The 9,130-nt window shown below is 43.7% G+C and overlaps 1 pseudogene across 1 annotated transcript; it reads left to right on the top strand.

The window, feature by feature from the left end:
• Positions 1–1,185: 1,185 nt before the first annotated feature.
• On the top strand, positions 1,186–8,830 carry LOC148888210 (uncharacterized; annotated as a pseudogene). The gene is made up of 2 exons (XR_016117177.1): positions 1,186–2,220; positions 6,777–8,830. The product of XR_016117177.1 is annotated as an uncharacterized LOC148888210 (transcript).
• The last annotated feature ends 300 nt before the right edge of the window (positions 8,831–9,130 follow it).

Raw genomic sequence — 9,130 nt, 5'->3', positions numbered from 1 at the left:
CATTCATTCAGAGATAGATGGATGGATAGAGACAGACAGACACAGACAGGTTGGTCGGTAGGTAGTTTGGATGGATGGATGGATGGATGGATGGATGGATGGATGGATGGATGGATGGACGGACAGAGGGATGGAGGGACGGAGAGACACGAGAGATGGAGAGATGGAGAGATGGAGAGATGGAGAGATGAAGAGACAGAGAGACGGAGAGATCGATTTTTTTGGGTGGTCATAAATATGTAATAATTAACATAATTGTCCATTGAGCTCTGTCTCTCGTGGTATGTGCATGTTGTGTAACTCGTCACCCTGAATCAAACTTACCTGCATGCCACACTATGAGCCATCCACGCAGACATCCCAGCAATGTGGTTATTAAAGTGATGCGATGTGAAGGGCGGTGAAGTGTACCGAAGCGGAGTTATCATCTCGTGTGCAAGTCCCTTCATGAGATGACAACAGATTAAAATGTCATGTTCGAAAGACAGCCGGCAGTCATGTTTCAAGGCGAGCATTTCCTGCGGCTCATTTATGCGTTTAACTCTTCTTTTCCTTTCGGCTTTTCCCCTCAGGGGTCGCCACAGCGAATCAATGTCCTCCATCTATCCCGGTTTTGTGCATCAAACCTCATTTATTGCTCATTTATGCGTTTAACTAACCTAATCTTATGGTGGATGACATGGTACTCAATTCTTTCGGTATTTTGAATTATTTATGGCATCACTCAGATTGACTTTTCTTATTTAGTGAAAATGCTCACACGCTCTGTAACAACAAAAACCACACCACCCTTTTCTCACTCTCTCCAGGGGACAAACTGATAAATAGGGAGGGTTGTCCACCGTTCGATTTAGAACTGAAGAAGCATTTTGGAATAAAGATGAATTGTCTTTCACAAACATATAAAGTATTGTAGCCTCAGTGACGTGCATTCAGGGGAGGCAGGGGAGGCCGTGCCTGTCATCATGGAAAGATCAAATGAATATATAAATTAAACAGTGATATTTATTTAGTGATTTGTACTTTAAATTTATTTTCCATTTAACTTCACAATTTTTTGATATTTTTCTTCAAAATCGCTGAAATTTCACATTCACCGTTCAAATACTAAGTAGAGACAATCAGTGAGGCAGCAGCCGGCTGAGCCTCACCATGGATTGTGCAATAACGATGCAAACTGTGCTGGCTTGCTCTGCAGTGAGACCACATTGTTGCCCCTCTGCATATCACTATTAAAGTGTTCAAACACTTTTAGTACATGAACTAAATGTCTACAGTTTAGCTGCTGTACATAATGGACAGTCACTGTACATTATAAACACTGTACTAGTGTTTATTTTATTTTATTTTTAGCAAAACTGTGTGCAAAGGTGAGGCACACAGTTCTCCTGCCTCATGACAGGGGGCACTGGTGATTCCAGAGATTATTCTTGCGACTCCTTGGCTGCAGAATAATATAATTAGTGACAGCAAGCTACAGTAAACAGTTAGCAAGTTATGTGCACCCATCCAGTCATTTTTTTGTGTTCATTGGCCTTATTTTTAGAATGGACGATTACTTATCTAAATATATGGACAAGATGGCGCCGCGAATGGCAGACTCGGTCACACGCTCCCGAGTATTGTTCCAGGTTTTGTCATTTTCATGTGTTTTTTTTGTGACCCTACGCGACTTAGTTACACGTGGGAAGGGTTACTGAGCATTGGGGAATCCACTCTTGGACTATTTTCACCGACACAACAAAATCGACACGTTTTTTTTGGGGGGCTGCTCGTGAGCGGCGCAGCAGCTCTGTACGGAGCTTTGAGTCGCCGGCGTAGGAGGGGTAAGCGAGCCGGCGTGCTCGTCAAGCGACGGCAGCGTGGATTTCGAAAGGCGCTCCCATCGATCCATCTCGCTAATCTACGCTCACTACCAAACAAGATGGACGAACTTATTCTCACAAAAACCAATAAAACATTTGCATGTTCTGCTGCGCTCTGCTTCACTGAGACCTGGCTCAGTGACCGCCACCCGGATTCCACGCTACACCTACCTGTCTTCCGTCTCCTCAGAGCCGACCGCGACACGGAGCAATCAGGGAAATCCAAAGGTGGTGGAATATGCTTCTACATCAGCGAAGAATGATGCACCGATGTCACGATGCTCGATGCTCGGCGCACACTGCAGCACTGGCTTGCAATCGCTGTCTCTCAACTGCAAGCCATTCTACTCGCCATGTGAGTTCGCTTCCTTTATTCTCGTTGCCGTGTACACTTCGCTACAGGCTAATGCTAACGTGTGTACACAAAACGTCTGTGTAAGCTCTCAGTCGTACAGGAGTGGTCCATCGATGAGAAGGTTTCTTCAGCCGTCATCTGTACAAAAGTGAAGGTTTCGGACGTTTCGCCTCCTATCCAAGAGGCTTCGTCAGCGAACTAAAGTCTGACTGGTCGTATCGGCCCCATTTATATATCCCTAATGTCCAGACCTGGTGGCGCCGGACACAGCTATGATAGGTCCCTACTCTCAGGTTGGGGGGGGGCGGGACCCCCCCCCTGTGGCCCCACTGATTGTTCCTACATTCCTGACTAACGATTGGCCTATTACACCCACTCCCCCCGGTATCACCTCATCAGCATAACGACCCTCATCAGCATTGCGAAAGTTGCCTAACCTGTTTTGCCTGAGCAGGCTATTGTATGAACGATCCAAATTGAACCTCACACCACCAGACCGGTTTAATGAAGGATTTTGTTGTTTTATAAGAATCGCCTCTTTCACCCCCCTTTCAAACCATCTATGTTCTTTCGCTAAGATTTTAACCTCATTGTCGTCAAATGAGTGGTTGCTAGCTTTTAGGTGCAAATGTACTGCCGATTGAGGCCCACTAGTATTATCCCTGCGATGTTGATAAAGTCTTTTTTTGAGAATTTGTTGAGTCTCCCCAATGTACTGCTCTTTACAATTTTCATTCTTACAATGTATGGAATAAACTACATTACTTTGTTTTTCATTTGGTAGCCTATCTTTTGGATGCACTAATTTTTGCCTTAACGTGTTTATCGGTTTGAAATAAGTAGGAATTTTATGTTGCCAAAGGACTCTTTGTAATTTTTCAGAAACTCCTGCAATGTACGGTACTGCTACTCCTCTCCTTTTAGAATCTTGAGAATTATTGGTTTCGTTCGCTATTCTTTCTTTCTGACATTTGTTGAATGACCACTGAGGGTACCCACAGTTAGTGAGTGCTCTCCTGATATGTTTTGACTCCTTTTCTCTACCTTCAGTGCTAGTTGGTATTAGTTTAGCCCTATGCTGGAGGGTTCTGATAACTCCTAGTTTATGTTGTAAAGGGTGGTTAGAGTCAAAAAGTAAGTATTGGTCAGTGTGCGTAGCCTTCCTAAAGACTTCTGTTTTTAGCGCTCTGTCCTTTTTTATAATTACTTTACAATCCAAGAAGGCTAGTTGGTTCTCTTGAATGTCCTCACGAGTAAATTTAATGTTGAAGTCTACAGAGTTGAGATGATCTGTGAAGGATTGAATTTCTTGTTTCTTAATTATGACAAAAGTATCGTCCACATATCTAAACCAGTGTCTAGGTTTTGTCCCTGGGAAGGATGTGAGGGCCTGTTTCTCCATCTCTTCCATGTAAAGATTAGCCACTATGGGTGAAACTGGTGAGCCCATAGCACAACCATGGATTTGTTTATAAAATTTTTCCCGAAATTGAAAATACGTAGTATTAAGGCAGATTTCTAATAATTGGCAGATGTGATCCGGTTTCAGTTTGGTTCTTTCTTACCTACAATAGATTATATCACAGCTACTGAATCGGCTATTAAAAATAACAAACTTTCGTATGCAGAGGCAGATGATCTACGCATTAAAATATCAGCTCTTCTCAGTAGTGCCAAACTTCCTCCGTCCAACATAACATTAGAAGAGAGAAAGGCGTTAACTACTCTACAAAAAGACAAAAATATTACTATTTTGCCAGCAGACAAGGGCAGATGCACAGTGCTGCTCAACACATTGGATTATGAAGACAAAATAAATAGGTTAATCAGTGATTCTAACACGTATGAGCAACTAAAAAGGGACCCTTCCAATAGATACAAGAAAGAAATGATTGACTGTCTCCAAAAGCTAGAGAAAGGAAAACATATAGATAAACAGATGTATTTTAGATTATACCCGGGAGAGGCCACGCCATGTATCTATGGCCTGCCAAAAATACATAAAGAAGGGTTCCCCCTCCGACCCATTGTTTGTAGCATTGACTCCTCTACATACAATGTAGCCAAATATTTAAAAACTATTTTAGCTCCGTTGGTTGGTAACACAGAATACCACGTAGAGAACACCACAGGGTTTGTAGAGAGGATCAAAGACCTCATATTGGAACCTGAGGAAACTTTGGCATCATACGATGTGACTTCTCTCTTTACATCTGTCCCAACCCCAGCAGCAGTCTCAGTGGTGAGGACGAGGCTGCTGGCGGATGTTTCTCTGCATGAAAGAACCAAACTGAAACCGGATCACATCTGCCAATTATTAGAAATCTGCCTTAATACTACGTATTTTCAATTTCGGGAAAAATTTTATAAACAAATCCATGGTTGTGCTATGGGCTCACCAGTTTCACCCATAGTGGCTAATCTTTACATGGAAGAGATGGAGAAACAGGCCCTCACATCCTTCCCAGGGACAAAACCTAGACACTGGTTTAGATATGTGGACGATACTTTTGTCATAATTAAGAAACAAGAAATTCAATCCTTCACAGATCATCTCAACTCTGTAGACTTCAACATTAAATTTACTCGTGAGGACATTCAAGAGAACCAACTAGCCTTCTTGGATTGTAAAGTAATTATAAAAAAGGACAGAGCGCTAAAAACAGAAGTCTTTAGGAAGGCTACGCACACTGACCAATACTTACTTTTTGACTCTAACCACCCTTTACAACATAAACTAGGAGTTATCAGAACCCTCCAGCATAGGGCTAAACTAATACCAACTAGCACTGAAGGTAGAGAAAAGGAGTCAAAACATATCAGGAGAGCACTCACTAACTGTGGGTACCCTCAGTGGTCATTCAACAAATGTCAGAAAGAAAGAATAGCGAACGAAACCAATAATTCTCAAGATTCTAAAAGGAGAGGAGTAGCAGTACCGTACATTGCAGGAGTTTCTGAAAAATTACAAAGAGTCCTTTGGCAACATAAAATTCCTACTTATTTCAAACCGATAAACACGTTAAGGCAAAAATTAGTGCATCCAAAAGATAGGCTACCAAATGAAAAACAAAGTAATGTAGTTTATTCCATACATTGTAAGAATGAAAATTGTAAAGAGCAGTACATTGGGGAGACTCAACAAATTCTCAAAAAAAGACTTTATCAACATCGCAGGGATAATACTAGTGGGCCTCAATCGGCAGTACATTTGCACCTAAAAGCTAGCAACCACTCATTTGACGACAATGAGGTTAAAATCTTAGCGAAAGAACATAGATGGTTTGAAAGGGGGGTGAAAGAGGCGATTCTTATAAAACAACAAAATCCTTCATTAAACCGGTCTGGTGGTGTGAGGTTCAATTTGGATCGTTCATACAATAGCCTGCTCAGGCAAAACAGGTTAGGCAACTTTCGCAATGCTGATGAGGGTCGTTATGCTGATGAGGTGATACCGGGGGGAGTGGGTGTAATAGGCCAATCGTTAGTCAGGAATGTAGGAACAATCAGTGGGGCCACAGGGGGGGGTCCCGCCCCCCCCCCCAACCTGAGAGTAGGGACCTATCATAGCTGTGTCCGGCGCCACCAGGTCTGGACATTAGGGATATATAAATGGGGCCGATACGACCAGTCAGACTTTAGTTCGCTGACGAAGCCTCTTGGATAGGAGGCGAAACGTCCGAAACCTTCACTTTTGTACAGATGACGGCTGAAGAAACCTTCTCATCGGTGTGTACACAAACGCTAGCGGACCATGTAAACAAACTCGAACTAAAATATTTAGAGTCACCCCTGATCATTTTGGGCGATTTTAATCAAACGCGTCTAAACCGTGAACTTCCCAAATATAAGCAGCATATTGACTGTTTCACGAGAGAATAAAACACTCTAGATCACTGTTACACAGCACTCAAAGGGGGATACCGATCTGTTGCGCATGCAGCATTGGGTGTTTCTGACCACTATTTAATCCAGGTAATTCCCACATACAGACAGAAACTCAAATGTGTAAAACCGGTAGTCAAAACTGACAGATGTAGCAAAGTTAGCTCGACAAGAATGCTTAGACTGCACTGATTGGAGCGTCTTTGAAACTTCAACGGGCAATATTGGACGAATAGATAGACACTGTAATATCATACATTAGTTTCTGTGGGGACATGTGTGTACCAACAAAGTCCTTCCGCTCATTCAACAACAACAAGCCATGGTTCACTCTCAAACTCAGGCATTTTAGGAAAGAGAAAGAGTCCGAATTTTGAAGCGGCGATCGATCACTTTACAAACTCGCCCGAAACAGACTGACAAAGAAAATTAACATTGCAAAAAAAAGTTATGCGGAGAGGCTTAACAGTTCTCCACTAACGACTGCATCGGTGTGGAATGGCCTGAAAGCAATAACAAATTATCGTTTACCATCCCCCCAAGCATAGTACAACAATGGTCTGGCTGATGAGCTAAATACATTCTTTTGCCGATTTGAAAAGGACACCCCTATTTCCCTCGTCTGCCCCCCATTACCAGAAACTACCGCATCTCCGCCCTCTGCCCTACAGATCCACGAACTGGATGTGAGACGCTCTTCAAGCAGCAGAAGATCAAGAAAGCTGCGGGACCTGACAGTGTCCCCCTCCTGCCTGAAAGTCTGCGCTGACCATCTGGCTCCGGCCTTCACATGAATCTTCAACAGATCCCTGGAGCAGTGTGAAGTCCCATCCTGCTTCAAGCAGTCTACTATCGTCCCAGTTCCAATGAAACCAGCACCCTCGATTGAATGACTGTAGACCTGTTGCTCTGACGCCTGTGGTCATGAAGTCCTTTGAACGCCTCATGCTGAACCACCCAAAGAACATCACCGGACCGATGCTAGATCCTCTTCAGTTTGCCTACCGGGCAAACAGTTCTGTGGAGGATGCTGTCAACATCGGACTGCACCACATACTCGACCACCTCGACAACACAGAAACATACGCAAGGATCCTGTTTGTGGACTATAGCTCTGCGTTCAATCGCATCATCCCAGAACTCCTCATCCCCAAACTTCTTCAGCTTGGTGTGTTCCCTACGATCTGCCAGTGGATCCTCAGCTTCCTGACAGGACAGACACAACAGGTCAGACTGGGAAAAATATCTTCAACACGCACCACGAGCACTGGAGCGCCACCGCGATCCGTCCTCTCTCCATTGCTCTTCTCTCTCGACACGAATGACTGCACCTCAACGCACCCAGCTGTTATAAATCATAAAGTTTGCAGCTGACACCACGGTCATCGGTCTCATCAAGGACGGCGACGAGTCTGCGCACCGACAACAAGTGGAGCAGCTGGCGCTCTAGTGCAGCCGTCACAACCTAGAGCTGAACACGCTCAAGACAGTAGAGATGATCGTGGACTTCAGGAAACATGCATCACCACAGCTACCCCTCACACTATCCAACTGCCTCGTGTCAACCGTTGAGACCTTTAAGTTCCTGGGAATCAGTCTCCCAGGACATGAAGTGGGACGTCAACACCAACTCTATCCTGAGAAAGGCCCAACAGAGAATGTACTTCCTGAGGCTGCTAAAGAAGCATGGCCTTCCACAGGAGGTGCTGCAACATTTCTACACAGCTGTCATCGAATCCATCCTGTGTTCTTCCATCACCGTTTGGTTCGGGCCGTCAAAAAAATGGATAAAAACTGACTTTAACGGATAGTTAGGACGGCGGAACAAATCATTGGCACCGCCCTACCCACCGCGGAAAATCCTACTGGACCCTCTGCACCCTCCCTGCCCACCACTTTTTTAAGCTACTCCCCTCAGGCAGCCGCTACTGAGCCATGTGCACCAAATCCAGCAGACATTTAAACAGCTTCTTCCCCCAAGCCATTAAATATTTGAACAGTAGCCCAAATGGAACTGTATAGTGCCTCTTTGCAATTTTTTGATGATGATACTAGTGCAGCGTGTTCGACCGGAAGCAATTTCCTTGTGTGTTCTACATACAGTGAGACCTTGGCTTACGAATTTAATTGGTTCCCAGACAGAGTGTGTAAGGCGAAAAGTGTGTAACCCCCCAAAAAATTCCCATAGGAAACCATTGAAATGAGAATAATCCATTCCCAGGTTTCCATAAAATATAATTTGCAACTAAATTAGCCTTTAAATGACACACAATTTACCTTGTTCTATGTATAATAAATGTGCTATCGTATTGTTATGACAGAAATACACTGCACTGTATAATAAAGTCACTTTATTTACATTTGTGGTGGGCATTGATGGCTTGATGGAATGGCGTTGGAGGTCAGAGGGAATTGCTGTTTGGAAAGAGAGTCACATTCCATAAGGACTGTAATTAAAGAAATACACTGTATTGTGAAATGAAGGCATTTTGTTTACCTTTGTGATGGTCATTGATGGCTTGATGGAATGGCGTTGGAGGTCAGAGGGAATTGCTGTTTGGAAGGAGAGGCACATTACACGAGGACTGTAATTAAAGAAATAAACTGTACAGTAAAATAAAGTTTTATTTACCTTTGTGATGGTAGTTGATGGCTTATGGAAGGAGAGTCACCTTCCATACAGACTGTTGGTAACTCAACCTCTGGCGTGGCTTCTCTTCTTTGCTTCTTTGGGGACTCCTCATCATTTTTGCTGATTAAAAACGTATTAATTGACACCTGTTGCTTTCTGACTTGTAAGGTCTTACGAAGCTGAGGAGTGACATTATCGTTCATCATGTTGATGATTCTCATAGCCACAGTCTTTTCTAGATTGAACTGTTCGATAAAAGCCTGTACATCATTCCACTTTGCCAACATTGCCTTGATGAGCTCACTTGATGCTGCAGCCATCTCCTCCTCCTCGTCCTGAGATATTCTCGAACCATCCGTTGCTGGCTTTAAAATCCTCAATAAGCGCCGAACT

The sequence above is a fragment of the Hippocampus bargibanti genome, linkage group LG14 (assembly GCF_051943395.1).
Source record: "Hippocampus bargibanti isolate YZ-2025 linkage group LG14, ASM5194339v1, whole genome shotgun sequence".
In the NCBI taxonomy this organism is placed as follows: domain Eukaryota; kingdom Metazoa; phylum Chordata; class Actinopteri; order Syngnathiformes; family Syngnathidae; genus Hippocampus; species Hippocampus bargibanti.
This window is presented reverse-complemented; position numbering and strand designations above follow the sequence as displayed.